Raw genomic sequence first — 20,694 nt, 5'->3', positions numbered from 1 at the left:
AATGATACTGCTCTACAATTGTTCTAGTAGTGGGCTTAAACCTCACTTAAAACCTTCACATCGCCTCCTGGAATATGTCATATTCAGCTTCCCCTTCTGAGGTTTCCACTTTTGGAAGTGATCTGAAAATGTGTTGACCCTAAAACCCAGGGAATGCAGTAAAATATATTTTCTACTTTCCACAGGCAATCTGTTCCTTTCAATGACGTTTTCTAGAGTATTGGCTATTCACCCTTTATATAAGAATTTTAGGGGTGGATCTAGTTGCATGCTTTCAGGATATGTCGAAGTATGAACACAATGAACTGCTTATGTTTAACACTAATGTTGCTCAATTATTATTCATTTCAAGGTGTGACTGAAGGATGCAGGTATAGCATTTCAAATTATTTTCCTCCAGTAATGTCATTAGAGACAATTTGCCGTAAAGCCATCCATTCCACCAATGTAATTACTTAAAAATGGCTCCTTTTCTCTTTGACACACTTCATGTACACTGAAACGAATGAAGATCGAAATGGTGACTGGCTTCCAAATCAAAGCTGAGAAGGGACTATTGCAATTGAAGTCCTCATTTATGAAAAGCGTTGCATCGCTGGTTGAAAATAGCGATGCAACAATTTTAATTGCGTCCTTCTTGCGACACCTTGAATGCGCCGTATTTACATTACAGTGCTCCATGTCGTAAGGATTGACCTGATACGTCAGGAATCCTGACGTGTCTGGTGGAGCAGTAATGACGCATTGCTGGAGTGTGTCGCAAAACAGACGCACCTCTAGCAATGTGTCATTACACATGGGCGAGGCCCATGTTAAAGGGCCTGCAACAGTCCTTACTACTGCTAAGAAGAAGGTGTAAGGATTTGACGCAGTGAACTCGTAGAAGTGGCATAGTGAAATCTCATAGATTTCACTGCTCCACTTCTATGAGCCTTTTTCACGGGGGAACGACCACCCTGCTTACATTATACCTGACGCAGGCATAATGTGGCGCAGGAGTTTACAAAGTGAGGCATCTGTCTAGATGGGGCACTTTGTAAATATGGCGCAATGTGGCACATGTTTTATGTCGCTGTAGCATCACAAAAATTGACGCAACGGCGGTGTAAGCCTTTCATATATAAGGGCCTGAGTGAGGTGCCGGCTGAGGGAAACTACATTTTGCAGGGTCCTGACAGAGAGGGTAGTACTATTTGGATTGATGCTACAATAGCTGTGTCTTCGCAGAGCATAGAGGGACCACCCTTAATTCTGATAAAACAGCAAAACTCCACCCAGGATGTTCTGAGCAGGCGCAGAGTAATCTGCTGCTATGGCGTCTTTCACATGATGTGCTGTTGGTTCCCGACCTCACAGATGGCAGCCAGGCACAAAACTCTATAGCAGGTGCAGCCACATCACAGGAATGTTTCCCCATATTCGTCGCCACTGATAGAGCGCAAATTGCTCTGTCGGTTGTAGGGGTGCATTATAATCATGGATTGTCCGCACCCGCATATAATCCTTATCGTGTGAACATTTGTGTCATTAGATCATGTACTGTAATAACATGCAAGGTGAAGTGATGGGCATATTCTCGTATACCGTGGAGAAATCAACATTGCAATTGCGTATGATTAAATGAAAGCCTTAATGTGAAGAATTATACCTGTGACTAATGAACATTATAATTCGTATGGTTATGTAACGCATTGACTTAAATGTGCTCAGTAATAACAGTCATGTATATGCGTGCTTTATGAAATCAAATGCTGTTTCTTATGTTAGCCAAATTCTGTAGGTGTAATGAGTATTTCTCCCTGCCACTCTCAAGGCAGGGTTGCTAGTAGAATTCAGGTGTATGCAGAACTTGTTCTTTCTCACGTTTCCTGTCGCAGGTAGAGAAATGCATCTTTGTTAGTTAGAAAAATGTCTTTATGTTAGGAGTTAGGTTTAGGGAGGAGAAGATACATTGAACGGCGGAGCTGATAATGTGGTATGAATGAATCAAAAATATTTATTAAGTGCAAACTATTGCCCGGAGGCGTCTAGGCGCTGTGGAGACCAGACAAAAGATGAAACCTAGAAGTTTCCTAGTTTGAGACAAAGAGCCAGGTTTTAAGAGATTTCCTAAAGTCTTGTGAACAGGTGGAAGTTTTAAGTTCCCCTGGCAAAGTATTCCAAAGCAAGGCAGCCTATCTCAAGAAATTGTTTACACCCGTGTAGCTTTCCTAAAAGGAAGAGCTACAAGATTTTTTGCCGTTCTCAAGCAAAGAGACCTGCTCAGAGTGTACCATCTGAAATGCTCTATGAAATACACCAGTCCATTCCCATGTAGGGTCCTGAAAGCTATGAATAGAGCTTTAAACTTAATCTGTTGTTTAACCGGAAGCCATTGAAGTGCCCTAATGGCTCCCTTGGCCGATTAAAATCTAGACACCTTTAGGAGAAAGCGTGCTGATGCGTTCTCCAGGGTTTGTAGCTTTTTTAGGAGTCTGGTCGATATATTAAGATAAAGACTATTACAATAGTCAAACCTTGCCAGAACTAATGAAATAACCACTGTTTTCAGAAGTTCGAAGGGCAGATATTTTTCATTTATTTAATCAGTCACAGAGAGTGGTAGGAAGCCATGGTAACCTTGGAGATATGGTCCTGCAGCATCAGATCTATGTCAATCAATATCCCCAGATTTTTGGCTTTGGGACCGGGGCAGGAAGTGCTCCCAGTGCCAGGGCCACCAAGAGTGTGTCCAAAATGAGGGGTTATTTCCAAACAAAATGACCTCAGTTTTGGAAGAGTTCAATTTTAGAGAATTATTGCCCATCCAGATGTTTACTTCCAGTATGCATTCTCTAAAGGAGTCCCCAGTATCAGTAGTGTTTTCGGCGAGTGACATGACGATCTGCATGTCATCTCGGTAGGATGCCAAGGAAAATGAGAAGGACTTAATGAGTTCAGCAAGTGGGATAGCGTAAAGATTGAACAATGTGGGGCTCAGGGACGAACCCTGCGGAACCCCACAGGGCAGATTATAGAATTGGGAGGTAAAATCACCCACCAAGACTTTTTGCTGCCTATTTGTCCGGAATGATTGAAGAAGATTGAGTGCTGTGCCCTATATTCCTATACTCTGCAGGTGGTCAACCAGCACCTGGTGGTTTACTGTGTCAAAAGCAGCAGAGCAGCGATCCCTCGTTTATCAAGAGAGGCTTTTATTTCTTCCATTGCTGCCACCAGTGCGGATTCGGTACTATGTTGTTTCCTAAAGCCAAACTGGATATCATCCAGCAGGTGGTTATTATCAATATAGGCAGTTAGTTGCTGATTAAATACTTTTTCTGCAAGTTTTGCCGGGTGGGGTAGCCTAGAGATTTGGCCTATAGTTACTCAGCTCTTTAGTATCAAGATTGGATTTCTCTAAGAGTGGGAGAACGGACGCTGACTTCCAGTCATTGAGAAAGATTCCCTGATTGCACATTACTGCCATGATATCGGCTAGTCGAAGTGGGAATGGTTCTCTTGCCACATGGAATATTTTAGATGGACATAGATCATTAGGGGAGCCTGATTTAATGATAGGGGTCATTTTTGTTCATCTGCTCTGCTGCGGGTGGTAACATTCGATATCATTAGATGTCGTGGGCAGTTTAAATATATTCAACACTTTCTCTTACAAGAAGTAGATAACAGAATCACAAAATTCTTGGTAATTGGTTTCTACATCAAGACTGTCCGGTACTGTTCCTTTTTTTTATTATCTGGAAGAGCGTTGTATTTGCATCACAGGCTTCTCTAATTTGCTCAGCATTGTATCCTGATGTAGTGGTTAGAAAACGCAGTTTATGTTCAGCTAGTTTGACTTATACTGCTTCCTCTCTTTTTCATCATAGTTTTTTCACCATTTACACTCTAATTTATGACATTTTTGTCTCAATTTTTTTAATGCCCCCTCATACCATGGCTCGGATTTGTTCTCTAACCTAGGTTTATGATTTATAGGAACTAAGATATTCATAGTCTCATGTACCCAAGAGGAGAAATTCTCTGCCATTTGATCAATATTATCAGAGGTTTTGGGAGCTGAGTTCGTGACCTGCGCTGTTAGCTGTCATTTAACTGCATAGTGATCTGTCAAAGTTAGTGGGAAGTTGACTGGGTCATTAATGTATGGATTGTTGTAAAACATCGCATCCAGCATATCACCTGCCTAGTGGGTGGAGCCCTTTGTTGTCAGCCGGAGTACCAAACCATTCATGGACTCTAGTAATCTAATAGAGTCTCTGTCTGTGCTGGACTCCATGTGGATGGTATTTTCTTGTCACCGGAGAGAGCCTGGTAATCAAGGTCATTGAGCCAAGGCCTGGGAGCATCGCTGCAGCATGGTACATTACCTACGAGGAAGTGTCTTGCGTGAATTGGGTGATGTTGTACAGCCTTGTGGGAAGTCTTGTATCAATTCATGTATTGGAGTTAGGGACAGAGTCCGGGAACTTCTGCCTTGCCCTGAGAAAAGAGATCATCTTAGAGTGAGCTCTGTAGCTTTATGCTACTTGACCTTTTCAACATAAATGATCTTCTTAGGAAGTCTTCACATGGTGACACCTTCTCAGACCTTGGCTGGGGGAAAGCTAAGTAGGGATGTCACGTTAGTGATAGTGTAGGGAAAGACCAATGCTTTTCACCCACGAACCTCCAATGAGGGGGACACTTGACATCGGAGCTATCATTTTATGTGTACAAATTCTCAAATTAGGTATTCTGTGCGTGCTGCATCATCTCAACTTCACCTGTAGGTTTGGTTTTGTATTAGTTCCAATGTATTTCTACACTCTCGTTTTGAGGTGTTTGTATGTTAGCTGTTCTTGACCTTGTAATAAATTAACTAAGCTTTGAATCAGAAGTCTGATTCTTCGGAGTCATGGTTCATTGGAACGGCAAGGCATAATTGGCTAATGATATTTTTTCTCATCTCATCACTTTCAAGCAGACAAAAAGATACATCACCAGGGGTTCCAGAGTAAGTCTAGAACATGGAACTCGGCTCCTTTACCACTATTAGAAAGTAGAACTAACATGGCAGAAGTAGCGAGGTAAACAGAGCTTTTTTTAGTACTGCAATACTGAGTTCAGCATACATGTCAAAATGGGGATATATACCCACAAACGATTGCAGTGGTTACTTGTCCGGATCTGAAGGAGAAATCACCTGTTATCAGGTGCTTATAACTTTGGATTTTGAGGCAGGGAAAACCTATACACTTGCCTACCTTAACTCTGAGGCCCCCAGTCTGTAGCCACTGTTAACTTAATTTACCCAGCACATTGCCCTAAGTTTGAAAGAGCAGAGGAATAGAAAAGCTGTCACATAATTTCATGATCCCCGCAGTGGGGAAAACTAGCGAGACACATGTAGAGCTCCTCCGACAGTCCTCCCTCTAGCTGCTTATGCCTCTCACCAAGCTGTTGTACCTGAGGGGCCGTTCTGCCCACTAGCACTGATGCAGTCAACAGCAGCAGGGAGAATGATGGGTAAACTTAGACTCAGCTCTCAACCACTAGACAGTAGCCAAATAGATAGGCGCATCACATGCGCACCAAGCAAATATCACGTGAAAGTTAATGACATGTCATAACAGGCTCAATTTAATAAAAATATCCCCCAAAAAGGTATCAGAGCATAATCAACATAAAACACACTTGAAGTAAGTCTCATAGCATGGGAAAGTCCACACACATATCATACTGATTCTTTGCAAGGGAAAACATTGAACTGGCTGATGAACATTGAAGACTGAGGAATTCTATGTCAGGACTGGAGGCTTTGAATTATGCTTTACTCTCTATACGCCATTTATTAAGAAAGTTTCACAGCAATGAATTAGAATGTTTCATTCGAAAAAGCGACATTTCCCAACATTGTAAATATGGCATCATTACCAGTACGCATATATGACGTTACAACGCAAACAATAACAACGCATGCTTTTACAACACAGTTTTTACATTGCAACTACCATTGCATCGCATGATTTTACATCGTATGCCATTACAACACATTCTTAAAAACTACCATTACAACGCATTCTATTACAACGCATACCATTACAACGCATAATACTTATAGGGCAACAGTAGGGTAAGTGTTGGATAGTGTAGGGGTAAAAATCACTATTCCGACTCCAGTGAGTGTAACAGTAGGGAAAGTGTTGGATAGTGTAGGGGTAAAAAATACTATTCCCAGCTACCCCAAAACCCATACCCACCCTAAAACTAAAAAAATCTCTATTACTTATCTTATAATGCGTTGCAATGGCATGCATTGTAATGGTATGCGTTGTAATGGCATGCATTGCAGTGACATGCATTATAAGGGCATGTGTTGTAATGGCATGCGATGTAAAGGCAGTTTCATTGTAACAGCTTTGTTATAAAAGCAGTGCGATGTAATGACTGCATTGTAATGGATGTTTCCCTATCAGTATGCTAATCTGGCCACAACTATGCCAATAAGGTACCCAAGCGCCGGGGCGTGGCTTGGCGCCCGGCGGTCATGGCGGCAGCTCCGTGAGGCTCCCGCGCCGAGGGAACGAAGACGCGGTTCTGGGGAAATTTGAGCGAAGACGCCCGACAGAGCTTAATTATGAAAGTTCACTGACATTGATGTGAACTTCTTTACAGGCTCCTAACACTGCGGACAACTTTAATTTAAGGTAGATGCTTGGAGGTGGAGTCGCACTATTGCAGCCGCCATTTTGTTTTTGCTTTGGCGCGTCTTTGCGGGTCTTGCTGAAGAGCGTCTACTCTCCTCTGGAAGCATTCTACTTCTACTGCATATCGCCAGTGATTTTGCACGTTGCAGTTACTCTATTATTTCTTCATGCCTTCATTGTTTCTTGTTTAACCTTCAGGGCTATGGCAGCCATTTTGGGAATGACTTTTGATTTCCTCACATTCACCCTCTGAGGAAGTATGAGACATTTGTATTCTTCAGCTGTGCATTTCTTTTTCATTTGTTCATCCTCCGCTTAAGGCTTCTCCTGTGCATTTCTGCGCCTTCCATGTTGCTATGCCTTATCTTATGAACTTGAATTGACTAATGAAAAAGGAACTCTCTAACTGTTCCAGGGTTCTCCTCATAACAAAAGTTGGAGCGTTTCCTGGTGCATTCCACCGCCAATTCTCGCTTGGGTCATTGTAACATCCACAACGCTTTCTAGCCGCATTGCTTCTTTGGATGATTACTTCAACAGACGGGCTTGATTCCTCCATATTTGCATTTCACAAATTTGAATTTTTTCCAATAACCTTCAATTTATTCTATCTTACAATTTGATGGGCAGATTGAAGGGATCTTTTTTTGGTGCCTCAAAACCAAAACGTGTTTTTATTAAAAATTCTAAATTATTTTCAGAGCTCTCACAGCTGGAACAAGCTGGTCACCGAAGGGCAGAAAGTGGCAACAAATCAATGGATCCGGCACGAGTTACACCAGGAAAATCAAACGTGAAACGCCTGAGGCAAGACCCTCCTTCGCCACCTAAGTCAAATTCCCCAGTCTCAATGGAGATGTTGCTACAGGAAATTAGAGCACTTAGACCCTTCATGGAAGAAACTAACTCTAAGTTACAGTCTTTGTCTGATAATTGGTTACAACTCGACACTAGACTCACGGCGGTAGAGCAAAACGTCTCTGCCTTTGAGAGCACTACTAAAAATGTTTCCCTTATGCATACGCAAATCTCAACTCTCCAGAAGCAAGTCGAGGACTTAGAAAATCGCAATAGGAGGAATAACTTACGCATTTACGGGCTGAATGAAGGGGTTGAAGGCACGGACGCTATCACTTTTTGCAAATCATTCCTCCCCAAGGTCCTCCATCTACCAGAAGGTTCCAATTTAAATATCCAACGGGCCCACAGATTGGGGCGTATCTCTACCAACTCTTCGTCCTCTCAAAGACCTAGAGGAGTCATTCTTTATTTTTTAGAATACACAGACCTACTGAAAGTTCTAGCAGCTGCCAAAGCCATAAAACGGATTTCCTGGTCTGGCTCTACATTATTTTTTGCGCAAGATTACTCCAAAGCAACGGCTGCCAGACGCAAAGCTTTCCTTGATATGAGACCTGATCTTCGCGCCATGGGAGCTAGATACGGTCTTTTTCACCCATGTGTCTTTAAGGTTACACACAATAATAGAACAACGTCATATGAAGACCCGATTCGTCTGCAAAGCTTCATTAATCTGAATAGGCATCATCTAATGGACTCTTCAGGTCCTTCCTCCTCGCATGTCACTTGACTTTTTCCACTTTACTTATGACTTCCATTTCTTTTTCTTTTTCTTTTTTATGCACAGTTCTTAGTTAATGTTTACTACCTTTATATTCACAGCTACTTGTTGTCTTTAAAAATTCTGGTTAATACCATTCAGTGTCTGTAACTTGAATATTTCGCTGTCCGTCTTATACATTTAAAGCATTCGTCTCGTCCTTTTTCTCTTTTTCTCCGCTCTAACAGTTATAATTATGACCTGGCGTGTTCCTTCCCTGGTTTGGGTTGACCCTCTTTGGATGTTCCGTCTTGCCCATGTGGTTCCACTCACCCTCGCATTCATGTTCCTTTCTTGTAAGTACGTTATTTGTTTTGTCTTTTGTTTTTTGTTTGTCTCAAACTTCTTTCCCATTTTATACTCAGGTGTTCTGTAAATTCCTATTCCATCGTCTTTTTTTAGACTCATGTCTTCTTCTGTCATTCTACACCTAAATCCTCCATTACCTGTTCTGCATCTTCTCTTATTTGTTACATCCATTTTTCTCTTTGTTAGCATATTTTACCTTCATTCTTGGCTTCAATGGTTTACTTTTACTTTTTCCTACTGTTCTGGGATGAAACTCCTTTTTTCACATACTTTTTCCTTTCGCGGACGTTATTTGCTTCTGTTTCATGAATTGGACTTATGTTTTACACTTTCTCTTCAATACTGTTCTTTCTCTAACTCCTCTGAGTACGGTGTTCATCACACCTTTGTCTCGTTCTCTCTTTTTTTATGCATTTTCTTATTTGTTGTTACATCACCTATTTTGTCTTATCCTTTTTCTTTTTCTCATCTTCCTTTTCAGCTCATTTCTTCCTTTGCTTCTGCTTCTATTTTTCACCCTGGCTTCTGGTCCTTTATTCCTCACACTTTTCACATCATTTTTTAATTTCATCCTTTTCTTTCTTATTATTTTACATCTTTATTGTGGAACGTCAGACTGTTGTTCCATCAATCCAATTTATGTTTTTATCTTTTTTTGCATTTGCTTATTTACTTTCTATATTTCCCACTGCTCTAATTCAGTCTCTTTTTCTCCTCTTCTTGCTATATATTTTATTGTTATACAATTTGTTTACATGATATTGGACTTTTGCACTGTTCTCTTGTATCATTCTGTTGATGGTTTTCTTTATTCTATTGCATTGGATTATTATTTTTTAATGTTTCTGACATTTCAACTTAATACTTCATGTCACTTAAGTTAGTCTCCTGGAATATTAGGGGTCTAAATTCCCCTATCAAGAGACAAAGAGTTTTGTCGCATTTAGCTAAATTGAATGCTGATATTGTTTTCTTACAGGAAACTCACCTTACTGACGTTGAGTCTCTCAAATTGAGAAGAGGTTGGGTGGGTGAGGCTTATTTCTCTCCGGGAGATGGCAAACAAAATGGTGTGGTAATACTATGTTGCAAATCCTTATCAGTTGCATTGGTATCACAGGAATCAGATGATGAAGGGAGGTGGCTCATTGTCAAACTTTCAATAAAAGGGATTCTGATTTCTCTCCTCAACGTCTATGCTCCTACAGGTGGGGATGTTTCCTTTTGGCATAATCTGGCACAGTGTATCTCTCAACATATGGAAGATAATTTTATTTTAGCTGGAGACTGTAACCAGGTGTTTGATCCCTTCTTAGACAGACATTCAAGAGTGTCCTTTGTACCTAACAAATCACATAAGTCTTTTACTCACACCATACATCAGCATAAACTGCTTGATGCATGGCGCCTTTGTAACCCAACTACCAGAGAATACTCCTTCTATTCCTCCTCCCACCATACCCAATCAAGAATCGACTATGTTTTTGTATCTCATAACATTTCACAATCTCTTACACAGGCAGACATTGGCCCTATTCTTCTATCAGATCACGCTCCGGTTTCGATTGGCTTCGATATACTCCCTAGGAATAATACTGCTAGAAGATGGCGTTTCAATAATGCACTCCTTTTGGATCCCAATTTCACTACAGCTTTTGCTTTATTCTCCACAGATTATTTTCAATGGAATAATACGGATTCCTTATCTCCAGCAGTTATTTGGGACGCCTTCAAAGCGTCAGCAAGAGGCTTTATTTTGGATTACGTAGCAAAGAAACGAAGAGTGGCGCGTAAAGCGACTACAGACCTTCTTCAAGACATTAAGGCATTAGAACATTCATATTATGCATCAAAATCAGATGCAACCTTAAAGACCCTCATCAAGGCTAAATTGGAATTTAATAAAAAATCAACAGAGGATACTTCACGTTATTTATTAAAATCCAGCGCAAAATTTTACGGTGGTAAAAATAAAGCTGGTAAAATTCTAGCCAACTACTTAAAAATCCGCCAAAATAAACTAAATATTGAATCTATCTTTGATGAGCACTCAGTCTTAAAGTTTAAAGATACTGAAATCTTACATGAATTCTCCCTCTTTTACAAATCTTTATACTCATCAGAAACCCAACCTACGGATTATTTACTTCCCCAATTCTTCTCCAGCATCCAAAAGCCTCAGCGTACCCCTTTGGATCTTTCCTCCTTAGAATCGAACCTTTCCCAGCTAGAACTTTTAAAAGCCCTTCAGACTCTCAAAAAGGATAAAGCTCCTGGCCCAGATGGTTTTACCGTTGAATTTTACTCCCATTTCTCTACACTTTTATTGCCTAAACTGCACTCGCTTATAAATTTCTTTTATACCTCACAAAACTCTTTTGGATCATTTTCGGAAGCCCATATCTGTCTTATTCCTAAAGAAGGTAAAGACTCTAAATATTGCAAAAACTACAGGCCTATTTCGTTGGTCAATATTGATTATAAGATTTTTTCCAAGGCCTTAGCTATACGTCTTGATTCCTACCTTCCAAAATTACTAGGCAAGGAACAATCTTGCTTTGTCAAAGGGCGAATCATTACAGACAACACACGCCTCTTCTTTGATATCTTATCCAAATCTTCGCATCTTGAACATCCTCTGGCAGCAATTGCACTGGATGCCGAAAAGGCTTTTGATAGAGTAGAGTGGAAGTACTTATTTTACACCCTTAAATGGTTTGGTTTTGGTGACAATTTTGTTAATTTAGTGTCTCTTCTTTACTCTAACCCTCGAGCAGCAATCTGTGCTAATGGCTTAATTTCCTCATTTTTTGATTTAGGCAGAGGAGTTCGTCAGGGATGTCCTCTTTCTCCCTTCCTCTTCAATTTGGCCTTAGAGCCATTTTTGTCCAAACTACGTCAAAATTCAAACATTTTTGGATTCCAAACAACGAATGTGCATATCAAACTTGTGGCTTATGCTGATGATATCCTCCTCTTTTTGTCCAAGCCGGAAACTTCCATTCCAGCCTTTTTAGCGGAGGTGAAATCCTTCTCGTGTATCTCCGGATATAAATTAAATAATGATAAGTGCGAAATATTACCGCTAACGAAACATACTTTTAGCTCCCATTTTCAAGCTTCTCAATTTAAATGGAGTCCAAATCATATTAAATACTTAGGTTTATATCTTACACCCTCAATTTCAGAAATGAATAAATTCCTTCAAAAGATTACGGAATCGACGTCCTCTTTATTTGTCTTGGTGGGGCCGCTTGGACACTATAAAGATGATGCTCTCATCTATAGTCTTATACACTATCTCGAATATCCCAATTACTTCCAAATTATTTAAAAAGATTAACTCCATTTTATCCTCTTTCCTATGGAATAATAAGAAATCTCGATTGTCTTTACTGAAGCTCTTTCGTCCTAAAACGGAAGGTGGAGTCAACTTTCCGGATTTTCAGGCTTATCACAAAGCATTCTTATTGCATAAGGCTTCTATGTGGTTGCTTGACTCTATAGATGATTGTCCTCTTTGGACTTCAATCGAACGCTTGTTTATGTCTCCTTATTCATTTAATGAATATCTATCTTTCTCACGTAAACCGCAAGCCATTTCCACTCCCATTTTGAAGCACACTTCTATATTACTCGGCTTACCCAATCGTCCAGCTCTTGATTCTAAGGAGTCCTTTTTAAACTCCACAATTTGGCATAATAAAGTTTTATTGATTCGTAATAGATCCCTTTATTGGAGGACTTGGAGAGACAGGGGTCTCATTTGGATTCACCAATTATTTTCTAATTCAGAATTTTCATCTTTTGATGCACTCAAGAAGACATTCAATTTACCAATCTCCTTCATTCATAAATACAACATTCTTAAGTGAGTTGTATTGGAAGCATATTCCCATATACCTGACACATCATCTTCTCCCAATGAATCAGAACCTTCTTCTCAACTACACGCCTTGCTGCTAACTAGCCCCAAAGCCTCTACTATTTACAAACACTTAGAAGGTACTACCATAGGTAGGCAGAAAACAAAAATCGAAATCGCTTGGGAGACAGACTTCGGGGTATGCTTGCCACTTTTACTCTGGAAAAGCATTTGGTCCAAATTACGTAAGGCCTCTAGGGCAGCAAACACCACCCAAACATTATTTTTTATTTACAATAGACTTTTATTCACACCTGCCAATCTATATAAGCGTTTTTCAGCTCTTTCAAATACATGTTGGACCTGTTATTCTCCCAATGCTGACCTGTTTCACATGCTATTCGTATGTCCACAGGTACAAACGTTTTGGAAGCAAGTATGGCTCCAGGTTAACTTGCTATACGGCACTTAATTCCCTTTTTCTGTTATTCATATTTTTTTGGGTAGTCTTTCTTCTATTTGGGAGGGGGTTTCTCTCAATGTCAACATTATTGACTTATTGTTAGGGCTGGCCTTTCAACAAATTACTGTTAATTGGAAAGACTTTTCGAAGATTTCATACAGAGCTTGGTGGTACACTGTTTGCCATAATCACAGATTGGATACTTCCTTTGTTTACCCACCTCAATTGGCTATAAACCGTGTTAATTTGTGGTCACCTGTTACAACTTTTATCGACAATAGCGCAAGAATTTGCTCTTTGCCAAAGCCATCTCAACAAGAGGTTCCCAAACCACCTTGATTTCTCTCGTAGTTCCATAACTTCTTATCATTCTTTTTTAGTATTATTATCTATTGATTTTTACCTTCTTTTATTTATTTAAAACAGTGCATATATGCTTTATTTATTACACAATGTTTTTTTTTGATGTTTCATCTTTGTATTATTTGTCCAATTCCTTCATTTTTAAGCAATAAGATTGAAGTGTGATGTTGCAAGTTTTACACCATATATTTTGTATGGATACCTGAATTTTCTTTCAATAAAAATTATTTGAGCTCAAAAAAGGTACCCAAGCGCCAATTTCATTCCTCTTTCTTTCATCACAAAGATAAGTACTGATTACTTTTATGCTGCATATGACATTAAGTGTGTTTCTTGTACTGCACTTGCAGAGCACGCACTGCATGCCCTCAGGGCTTACTGCAACTTGCCTAGCACCCGACGTGGGTGCTTTGGAGGCTGGGAGCGGAGTGCTTGTTGCTCGGACCTTTGTCTCACTTTTAGCTTGCTGCCTGCATGTTCCTCGCGTGGCGGGATACCCTGGCTATATGAGGTGGGGCAAGCCACGCTGGCTCGCCCCTGCTCCTCCATGCTGCACAATAATGCCGGAGGGCTTGGAAAACCTTTCCTAACGCTTGTGTGAGCAAGATATACTCTATTACAGGCCTTGCGTTAGGGGCTTATGTGTTACCTGTTGTGCCTCCTGCCACCCGCCCTTTTCTGGGTTTGATTGACCTGGGCTGCCCCCTCCTCAACTGCTTGTGTCGGGAACTTTGGGTTCAATTGCTCTGTCCCTCAAATGTGCCACAGATATGGAAGGGCTTCAGCTTTTTGCTGATGGGCAGGACTTTGGGGTGGCTGATGAGCAAGCATTTTTTGAGGAAAATGTGGTGGAGGCATTAGATGCTTCAATGACACACTCTGTTAACAGGACTTTAGCAGCTATCCTCCAACCCTTCACAAGCCACCTACAGCACTACGCCCTCACCTCTATCCCTCCAGCTGGTCCCTTGCATGCAGGTAACACCCCACCTTCCAAAGACTGGCCCCATATCACCATCATAATGCGTATTTAACCCATGTTCCTCTCAATCCTTGTCTCCAAACGATGTGACCCCCTATACTGTCCACCTCCCACGATCCCAACTCGGATCCTCCCTCCTCCCCTTTTTTTTATTACCTTTATTTATTATATAATTAATATATATTTTTATTTATATTAAATCTACTTTATTTTTTTATATTAATTTTATTATTTAACATATTTAATATTCATTATATATGCATATATATATATATATATATATATATATATATATATATATATATGTATATATGAAATTCGATATTTTGTACAACAAACTGGCACATGCCTCAAGCTAGGATTGTGCGAGTCCTTAATTGCGAATATTAAGGATTCGCAATTAAGGACTCGCAAAATCCTATGCATGTAGGAATCGCTATAATAATAGCGATTCCTACACATTCCTTATTTGCGACCCGCAAATTGCAAGTCACAAATAAGGAATAGCTTCCCATTCATTCCTATGGGCCGCCTACAGGCCCATAGGAATGAATGGGAAATTGCAAGCGCAATTTGTGAGTACCAATAGGTACTCGTAAATTGCGCATGCAATTTCAGGGTGCAAGGGTGTCAAAAGGATACCCTGTTGCACCCCTGGAATTGAACTGCGCACATATGTTGTGCATACACATGCCCTAAGGGCACATGTGTGTGCAACATGAAACTTTGAAAAATGCACAAAAGTGCATTTTTCAAAGGATTTGCAAATTACCATGAAGTTCAACTTCATGGTAATTTGCGCCCCCCTTTTAGGGAATCGCTAATTTTGTTACTTTAATGCATTGCATTTAAGGAATCTCAATTTGCAATTCCTTAAATGCAATCGCAATTTAAGTAATCGCAATTTACTGGCACATGCATCAACCTAGGATTTTGCGAGTCCTTAATTGCGAATATTAAGGATTCGCAATTAAGGACTCACAAAATCCTATGCATGTAGGAATCGCTCTAATAATAGCGATTCCTAAACATTCCTTATTTGCGACCCGCAAATTGCGAGTCACAAATAAGGAATAGCTTCCCATTCATTCCTATGGGCCTATAGGCCCGTAGGAATGAATGGGAAATTGCAAGCGCAATTTGCGAGTAGTAATAGGTACTCGCAAATTGCGCATGCAATTTCAGGGTGCTAGGGTGTCAAAAGGACAACCTGTTGCACCCCTGGAATTGACCTGTGCACATATGTTGTGCACACACATGCCCTAAGGGCATGTGTGTGCAACATGAAACTTTGAAAAATGCACAAAAGTGCATTTTTCAAAGGTTTTGCAAATTACCATGAAGTTCAACTTCATGGTAATTTGCGCCCCCTATTAGAGAAATCGCTAATTTTGTTACTTTAATGCATTGCATTTAAGGCATCTCAATTTGCAATTCCTTAAATGTAATCGGAATTTAAGTAATCGCAATTTAGAGATTACTTAAATTGCGATTTTTGCATTTGGGATGATGCATCCCAAATGCAAAAATACCGGTCGCAAAGGGCCAGATTCTGAGAATCTGCCCGTTTGCTACCGGTTTTTATTTTGATGCATGTGCCTGTTAGAGATTACTTTAATTGCGATTTTTGCATTCGTGATGATGCAGCCCAAATGCAAAAATACCGGTCGCAAAGGGGCAGATTCTGAGAATGCATGTGACTGTGTATTTTTTACATCAATATTTTTACATCGATTTTTTGCTAGTGAACACATATTTAGACGTTGCCTCAGTGGTATTAGACCAGCTTCTAACAAGCATAATCCGAAATCTCCGGTCCTGACATAGATTTAAAACGTTGCTCGCTAATGCATCTAGAATTTTCAATTCTATTAAGGACTCGGAGGCGAGGATTATCCCATCCAGAGCACATTGCAGATGAAATATGATGAATTTACATAATTTTGTACCCACCCTGTGTTGATCACTGATTTTGCTGCAGTTGCTTATTGACAAAACTGTCTTTATGTGTTAATTGTCAAAACTTGTTATAGATCGGCAATTACATGTATTATCGTCTGCAGGCACAGACCAGAAGACTGATTGAGCAAGCTCCAGCAGGTTGACCCTGGGTACCAGTTCCAGATGTTCTGGCAAAATGATTGACTTTGGTTTTTAGCATAATGGATAGTTGGGTTCTTTCAGTTTCTGAAGTTACAACATTTTATGGTTATGGGCTGTTCGATGTCGCTAGCAAAGAAAGAGGAATGAAGAGGGCGCTTGTGTTACTTATCGGCATAGTCATGGCCTGATTAGTGTGCTAGTAATGACGTCATATAAAGAATGTTGGGAAATGTTGTTTTTTCAATTGTTACATTTTAATTGGCTGCTGTGAAACTTTCTTAATAAACAGCGAAGAAAGCATAATCCTCATCTCTGAGTCCTTAATAGAATTGAAAATGTTTGCACTTCATCTAGAAACATTTTCAGTGCTTTTCCTTGCAGATTGTCTTATGTAAGAAGCAGAGGTGGCTCGTCCACTGTGGCGCAGGAGCGTCGCACCACTGCCCGCAGATGCAAACGAAAAATAACATGATCTTAATGCAGACTATTTTATTTTTCATCCTGAGGCTGAGTGTTGGGGTGGCGGGCCACAGCACTGCAGCAGGGAAGGAGGAGTGATGGGCCCTGCTGTCAGTGCGCATGAGTCCTTCTCAGTCCGGCCAAACCCTCATGCGCACCGATATCTCTCCCACCCAGCTGTATTGCTGGGTGGAGAGATCAGCAGGCACGGGCTCCATGCTTCCGATGGAGCACAAACCCAGTGCGCTCCTCCCAATCCCTACACTGCTCTCATGGTTTGAGCAGCCTAGAGATTGGGAGCAGGAGAAGCTGGGAGTTTCTGCCTGTGCCAAGAGGAGATGCCCGGGGACCAGAACGGCAAGCGAAAGACCGGCAGGTATGTTTTCTTAATTTTTTTAAATTTTAGCCACCTCAAACTGCCCCCTCCACCCGCACCCCTGAGCTGCCCACCCTGCCCTACCACATTTATCTTATATCAGCCACTACTGGTAAGAAGGACAGCCATGTGATTGGTGGACTCCGTTTTTCATAGGACTCATGGAAATATATAGCCCTTAAATTGTGTTTAGTTTTGTGGTGCCATGCTGTATACCTTTTAATATGTTTCTTTCTTGGGTGTAGAGATAGGGGTGTTGGCACTGCTGCACAGTGCGCGACATTGTATTGTGTGGCAGAGCATTGGATTTTTGATTTGCGTTGGTGGTTGGGGCGACTGCGGTGTGCTTATGGCTATATTTGGGTTTCGTTCACTTACCCTTGGGTAAGATATAAAAGTGCACATGTTGGGGTGTTGTTCTGAAGCATTTTAATATGGAATGATTCTCTTTTTTTCCTTTGGACTATGGGGTGGGGGGGCTGTTGTTCTTATGTTTGAACTGTAAAGCAATGTAACAAAAAAAATAATTGTGTTTAGTTTTCTTATTGGGCTGCTGTGAGAAATAAATGAAGAAAGGCTGCATAATCCTTTTTTTGCATTCTCAGCCACATTGCTTCGAGACTCCTGGTGAATGAGCATCCAGTCCCACTGACCTGGGCTGAGTTTCTATCCAGTTTTTATCCTAGTTTTGCAGTTGTATATTTGGATTTCAGAGATTAACTTCTGTAGCTGGTTTCAGTCAGTAATGACGTTTTGTTTATTAGCATGAGACTGGTTACTCAGTAGTCTCTCAAACTTGACTGTCAGGGACAGGGCAACCCAAAAAAAGACACTAAGAGATTGAGGCGAGCCCACTCCAGTCAACAAATACACAAAATGGACTGCAGTTACGCCTCTAGGGAATGATGAGGCAGGAAGGTGTAGTGACCTGGGGCATAGGACAATAGGACCCTACACCATAACATTGGGAAGGGGACAGCAACCGGACACCTCATCCGGTCAGGTAGTGGGGAGTGATTCTGGGGAACAAGGACACGGGGACAGATGTGCGTGTTGGCACTGAAACCAAGAAGAGTAAGAAAGCATTATCACCGACATACCTGTCTCCGGGTGATTCCTGAGTATGACACATCAACTGGAGACGAAGAGGTGGGACCTGAATCACCACCAGAAGCGCATGCCCCCCTACAATGTCTAAACGGAGCCCGGAGCCTACCCGTGTTCGCCGCTTGACAGAAGAAAAAACGCGACGTCGGGAGTCCCCCCGGTCGCGAGAAAACGAAGCCAGGAGCCTACCCTGGTCTGTCGGCCCCCAAAAAAGAAAAACACCAAATCAGGAGCCCACCCCGATCACAAGAAAAGCGGAGCTAGGAGCCCACCCTGGTCCACGTGCAAGGGACTGCAGCTGCACTGGGAGCCCACCCCGGCTGCATCAAGTACAGAAGGTGAGGAGAAAAGAAGAGGGGCACCCGACCGTGACTGCAGCCGACCGAAGACTGGAAACATAGCCCCGAGCCTCTCGTGTGTAGATTTCAAGCTCACATCTCGCGTGAGCTCATCGGCCATCTTAAGGTCAGGCGGGAGAGCCAATGAGAGGCTGAAAAAGACCCGGTGGCCATTTTGGAGTCAGGCCATAGAACAAATAGCAAATCTCGCCCTGAAGAAATTCCAGTGGCCATCTTAAGGTCAGGCGGGAGAGCCAATGAGAGACTAGAGAAGGCCAGGAGGCCATTTTGAAGTCAGGCAAGGAATTAAACCAATTAGAAAAAGGAAAAGGGTGAAAACAAAAGGAAATTACAACAAATAAAGGTGAAACAAATGAAGCAAAGTGAAAAAGGGAAATTACAGCAAAATAAAGGTGAAATAAAGAAATAAAAGAGAGAAAAGAAGAAACTACACAGAAGAAAGGAAAGGCACCACAACAAAATGCCAGAAGATGCAAGCGACAAAAACAGCGCCAATGCATTTTTCCGCAGGCCACTACCGTTCAGCCGGTCTGAACCACAAACAGGCATTCAGTGGGAAAGATGTATAAGATAATTCGAACAATACATGCGTGCCACATGCAAGGTGTACACAGATGACCAAAGCATAGACTTGTTCTTAAATTTCTTAGGTGATGAGGTTGAGGACCTGTTAATAACATTTCCCCGAGATTAGATCGCAACATTCAAGGGACTGATAAAGTGTCTCACAGACAAATTTGACCCTCGAAAAAATTTGGATCTTGTGAGGTACACGTTCAATACCATGTGTCAACTAGCAGAAGAGTCCCTCGACGACTTTGCAACCAGACGACGAAAACTAGTAACCTATTGCTTTATGATTGCGCATTATTGAAGGCTGTCAGTCAGTGGAGTTCAATGCACGAATTCTGAAGGAACCATATCGCTAGAGAAAATACTTACCATGGCCCGAGCAGAGGCCAGAGCCACAACACATGCCAGACAAATGGAAATTGGGAAGGCAAGAAGAGTGGAACAAGCAAACCGTGTAACTGGAAATGTCAAGAAAAGAGACAATACACCCCCACCACGGAAAAAGCAAGAAAGAACATGCTATCGATGCAGACTTGAATTTCCACAGGCCGGCGCCTGCGCGGCGATTGGCCACAAATGCCAAAAATGCAACAGAGAAAACCATTTCGCGAGCGCCTGCATGAGTGGACAATTCAAAAGTGAGCGAGGGAGACCAGCAAGACCACGGACAATGACAAGCAGATACGCACGGCACATAGAAATCTAGAATCGCAGTCCATCAGCTGAATCGGATGGAGTAAACACGCCAGAGGCTGCTGAAAGACTGTATCTGATGTCAGATGCACCACCAGAAGACCACACGCCAGAACACATTCATCTCGTAGAAAAACACCAGATAAAGAAAACAGCGACGGTGAACATTGAGGTAGGAAGCCACAGCACAAGCTTCGTATTAGACAGTGGAGCTACATGCAACATCATGTGCTTGTCAAAATATGAGAAGATGAGGGTGAAACCGCCACTATCACCATCAACTGTTAATGTATTCACCTGGGGCTCGAGAAAACCAGTGGTGAACATGGAGAAGTTCACAGAGACACTAACTTACAAAGAAAGGTCGTTCAAAGAGGAAATACATGTACTACGAGGAGACATTCCAGCACCTTGTCTGCTAAGCAACATCACCGAACAGGTGATGGGTCTCCTAGCAGTGACCTACAACATGTCAGAAAGACAGAACATTCTGAGTGGAACATCCAGCCATACTAAAAGGGCTGGGCAAACTAAAGGAAAAGCAAATAACACTACATATCAATGAAGCAATCAAACCTGTGGCTCAGCATCACCGAAGAGTGCCAATACATCTGCAACCACAGGTGGAAGAAGAAATACAAAGCATGCTGGCGCAAGATATCATAGAGCCAGCTGAAGGACTGACCCCTTGGGTATCTCCAATAGTAGCAGTACCAAAGAAGAACACAT

This window comes from Triturus cristatus, chromosome 3_2 (assembly GCF_964204655.1).
Source record: "Triturus cristatus chromosome 3_2, aTriCri1.1, whole genome shotgun sequence".
NCBI lineage: Eukaryota > Metazoa > Chordata > Amphibia > Caudata > Salamandridae > Triturus > Triturus cristatus.
The sequence above is the reverse complement of the archived record's forward strand: the minus strand, read 5'-3'. Positions refer to the sequence as shown.